We start from the raw sequence: 5,463 nt of genomic DNA, 5'->3' as shown, positions 1-5,463 counted from the left end.
CTGCTAATGAGAGTCGCGTAAGAACAGCCAAACGCGCAGCATCGTCAATCCCGCAGATCTTTTTCAAATCGCATCTCAAGTTACAACTCTAAAATAAAAACTTTGTAAAGAATATGTTTAATAAAAATATAAAAAGAAAAAACACAGTATGTTGTAAGTTATAGACGGTTTTACACATAACAAAAAAAGTTAGTGGCATCTAGGAAGTGTTGTGTCATAAACGCACCTACGAGCAAAAATGTTTTGATACAATACATACATGAACAGTTTGATCTATTTTCAAGATGAGGCATTGAGCGAGATAAGAGCTGAGATTATTTTGAAATAAAATATTAAAGAAAAGGAAAAAAAAGGGGAAGAAATGTTTTAAATAACTCAGGTGAAAAGCGGAAGGATATATCTTTGTAAGAAGAAAAGAAAAAAAAGAAAAATGTATAAGAAAAAAGGTATACGGAATTGGTGGTACTACAAAACAACGTTAAGTGATCCATTTTTTTTTTAACACATATAAATGCCTTTATATCATTAACGAAAAACAAAACGAATCAGAAACGAAACGAAACACAAACAATGAATTTTGTTCTATTAGAGTAATGAAAGAGTTTTTAAGGACCTAATGTTGAGGCACGTGAAAAAGTTGCTTTGTAAAACTGTCAAAATTTGTAATAAACCAACAAACAGTGAAAATAAAATATTTGCAGTTTTATTACTACGGTTTGCTAGGAGCACGTATGTAAAACGGAAAACAAAGCTATCAGTGAATTTGCCTATGAAATGAATCAAGATATGAAGAAGTGAAACATTCCAAAGAAGCTAACATAATGAAGATGAAAAACTGGGAACATTCACAACGTTTGAGAAGAATTGCTAATAGATTGATTCTCGAGCAAACGTGTGAAAACTCGGTTTAACCAAAGAATAGTTGTAAAAGAAAAGCTGGAGGGTGTTTTAAAAATACTTGATAAAACCGCTGCTTATAACCACACTATGTGCCGTTGCTACCACTGAAGAAGATGCTTACTGGAGAAAGGGTAAGGAAGCGTAGCAGTTCTTTTCGTTTGGACAAAATGCAGTAAAGGGCTGCTACTGAATAAGGAAAGTGCAGATATTTACCTCCTTTTTTTTGTTGGTTTCTGTTTACATATGAACCGCGATGAGCGGCTAGAGTGACCGTGCTACCGCATTAGCTGGAATGCGTTCAGGGTGAGCGCGTGAGTAAAAGACCTTATTACTACTTTTACTAGTAATTTTGGTTTTATAAGTAGTTAATGTTTCTTTTTGTGTTGCGGAATTACGGGCCGGATGCAACTGCCCTACCGATCGAGAGCTAGGTCGCGCTACCAAAAAAAAATTGCGTTACAAATGGCGCCCAACGTGGGGCCAGTTAAACGTTTCTTTTTCCAAACTATACCATACAGCTGCACACATCTGTACCGCCCACGTACACAAAAATTTAAACATTGCAAATTTTTTCTTAATAGTACCAGCAATATGGGCATCAAATAAAATAACTTTAAGAGCAGAATGCGAAAAACATAGTGGTGGGCATGCGACATTCGGCCCCCGCCGGATATAACTTTCTTATTTGTTGTTTTTGTCAACAAAATGCTTGCGCTCACTTTGAATAGTAAGATTTGTCTTCGTATGTAAGAAACAGCAATAGTGACTTACTCCGGTATGGACCGATAATATCTGTCTTATCTATCTTATTACTTCTTATAAACGAATGAAGGAAAATAATTTTTTCCTTTCAATTCGCTACAGTCTAAAATTGATCCGTCGATGTACTCACATGTTTCTGAACTATATCCAATAGATTATCAGTATTAGTTGAATTATTAAAGTTGTAGTCGCTGATCTCATTCGAAATGCCATCAGTTATACCATTCATCACTTGATCTTTATATGTATAAATATAAATCGATAATGAAATTAATGAAGACAACATTGTTATCAAAATACCCCGTTCTGAGCACATAATAAATAAGAAATAAAAGGGAAACATTAGCAATATCATATTGTGCCTACCGTCTGGCATGCTTACAATAACCAGCATTGATTAAGCTTTGACAATGCAAGAACAGGCTAAAGACGCCACGAAAATGATAATCGCTCCCATAATATTAATATGCCGTGGAGTTGTTCAGAATAGTTTGCGCTGATTATCAAATAATTTTCAAAATCGGTTTGCAACCAAATTCCTATCCATTTCAGCGACAAACCGGATAACTAGAAAAAAGAAACAAGGAAAATCCCTTAGGATACTATTCCGAATCAGTACACAAATATCTTGCCCAAAATGCAATATTGAAGAGTATTAAAAGAGATCTCATACAAGTATTCGACATCAAACTTTCGTTAGAATTAATTTTTGCGTTTCTTTAAAAAATGTAGAAAATCCTAAGAGATAATTCTTTTAATAACAAGACCTAGACTAACACCAGGTGCCTGTTGTGTGCTGCTCTTACGACTGTCACTTTAATTAAAAAGAACAATGTTAACGCTTTCGCAGCTGATCAATATCGTTAAAGAATATTCGCGATTCGAAAATTCACTTCGTTATGATGATTACACTAAAGTTTTCTAATATAAAGTTAGAGCCAGATCAGAATTGCCCTTCAGATATGTACAATTATGAAAAACAAAGTGTTTAAAAGGATCGATAGAGCAGTACAACATTTAATGAGAACATGGGGAATATCATCGCCTTTCGGACATCTAAGTGCAATGAATATAGGTTTTGATGAGTTTTTATAGTTACTTCTCTAGGGTTAGCTGTCGTTAGTTGCTGTTGAAAGTGTATTTTATTACGTTTTCATTATCACATATAAATATAAACAATTTGGTCTATATGCATATACAGATGCCTATTTATATGAATAATTATTTTTACTAAAGATAGGGAATAGAACTTATGTGAGGATAAACTCTACGCATAAAATAATAATATTTTGTTACGAATAAGTAGACAAACATTTTATTCGTGAAAAGAGATTTCTCTCATATTTTAGAGAAGCACGAGACCCTAAACTTGCAAACAAAGAGATCGTAAATCTCTCTATCTGTTTAATTTCAAAGTATACAACAACATCATTATAAACTTTGCGCCATCTATGAACTGTCAACGTACAATCACGATGACATTTGGCAAATAAAAAGTAAGAAGTTTAAAGATGTAGATTGCTGCACATTCCCAGCTGGCGATTTTGATTATTTAAAAGACATTGGGTGAATAATTTCATTTTCACCTTTTGCCTGCTTCTTTATAGCAGCTTCGGTGCTTTTTTCATGAAGTAATCGTTCGCCCACCTTCTTCCTCTTGCTCATACAATTTTTACAATTCTTCTTCTTGCTCATACAATTTTTACAATTCTTCCTCTTGCTCATATAATTTTTGCAATTCTTCCTCTTGCTCATACAATTTTCTTTCTGTAAGGAAGGAAACCTAAAGCCTGTTCTCTGTAGGCTACTGACTATTCATTTAAAGTATGATTCTTTATCATATAAAACCATTTCATACACATTTTCTTTTGTATTAATTCAATATTTATTAAATTTAACTACATTCTGTTTGTACAAAAGAGAGAATTAATTCACGATAAAGCTTTCACGAAAAATGTTATTGTAACTGTAATTTCATTTAAAAGTTTAATCATCCTACACCCAAAGCAAACTTAGACTTACTATTCGTTTTTAAGTAATAAATTCCTTAAGCGGTACGAGGGACCGGATCTCCCATCAAGATCTTTTCCCCAGTAAAATTTTTACCCTTGATTTCATCTTGGCTGTTGCAAGACACCGCATAAAATCCCTTAGTACTATTAATGGATTCAGCGTAGTGTTAATATTGGTGTTATTGCCTATCTTCATGAGAATTCTTAAATAGAGCGCTTAGAGTCCAAAAAATAACTAAGTGGTTTGAATTCGCTGCGAACGATTCAAACGATTTCTACGTCAAGTAAGTGTTATGAACCACTTTTCATTACAAAGTATTAAAACTTGTAAAATGTTCTGGCTAAATATAGTTACTTTCGCCTAAGAGCCAATTTACCGTAGCAAAGATACAAAGCTGTTTTCTCAAAATTATTCACGATCGATTTGATTTTTGACCCGTTGTTGTTATTTCATAAGCCATTATCAATGCAGACGATTAAGTTTGTCTTCCATATATTTTCAAAACTTAATAATCGTGACCTAGACTTTGCCCATAAGTCATGCGGCATGACAATGGCATTGCAGAAAATAAAGAAAATCACAGCAACAACAGCAGCAGCTCTATATGTAAAGATTAAATTTGCTTTTTGCAAGACTAAGCGGAATAAATGACTATTTCTGAGCAAAATCCTTTTACGATTTTCTCAGCAAGGTTTGAATGCTCTCAACCATGTTTGACATCTTAAGCATACTTCTCATATCAGGTATTACTCAAAAATATCAGTTTCAGATCCGTCCAGCACTTCATCACAGTTTGTGTCTTAATCTAAAATTGAGACAAAAAAATATATAAGTTATTTATTTCAAAAATAAGTTAAGATAAATTCAAACTTACCATTATAAAGCAGCGCACATCGAGAGGAGGGGAGGAGCTGACGCGCGGAGGACTTGGCGAGCGGAGAAGGAGGCGGCATAAATTTGTAAAACTTTAGCCCTAACATGCGCTGATATATCGTTGATGTGCATCAATAAATTTTTGTAAAAGGCGTTGAATCAAATTATACAATTCCATCAGAAATTTACTGCGTAGGAGGTCGTAGGCGGCATAGGTGGTCCACAATTCGTTCTTTAAATTTGTGGACTTTGCCGTTGTTGTTGTTGTTTTCGTCGTTTTAAAGTTAAACGCTTATTATTCAGTTGTGGACCTTTGTAACAAGGTTGTCTTAAATAAGTTTGGATCTTATCAAAAATTTCAAAGAACTTCTCCTTTCACCTATTACTTGTGCCTACGCTTGGCCAAGAAATTATATGTATGAGGTTAACTAAGTTAGTGCTTTTCTTCTCGAACTAGGTATTACTATCTTTAAGCTGTATGAAAATGTATAAATTATCATATTATTGCGTATATAGTTTTTCGAAGCTTCGAATAGATGTAATCCTGTGTCAAAAATATTAGTGAGAAATAAATTTAAATGCTGTCCTAAAAAAAAACGGCATTTGCGGAAAATTCACGAAGGATGGTCCCATTAAATTCTTAAGAGCGATAAGCAGAATATATTAAGATACCTAAGGGCCAAATAATCACGATCACGATATTAACTATTCACATCGATTATAAAACTGAATTTACATGGCAATTTACAGGTTGTGTTCATGGAAAACTACGAACAATACTGATGTAGTGGGATAGAAGGCCGAAACAATATACCAGAAGTTATAATATCGTGAGTTTTTAATATGGAGAAGACCGGCCTCCTACGGCAAAGCTGGCTCCAGATATTTTTGCATTTCGAAGCTGGCATCTAATGC

Source organism: Glossina fuscipes, unplaced genomic scaffold (genome assembly GCF_014805625.2).
Source record: "Glossina fuscipes isolate IAEA_lab_2018 unplaced genomic scaffold, Yale_Gfus_2 303, whole genome shotgun sequence".
NCBI classification, from domain to species: domain Eukaryota; kingdom Metazoa; phylum Arthropoda; class Insecta; order Diptera; family Glossinidae; genus Glossina; species Glossina fuscipes.
This window is presented reverse-complemented; position numbering follows the sequence as displayed.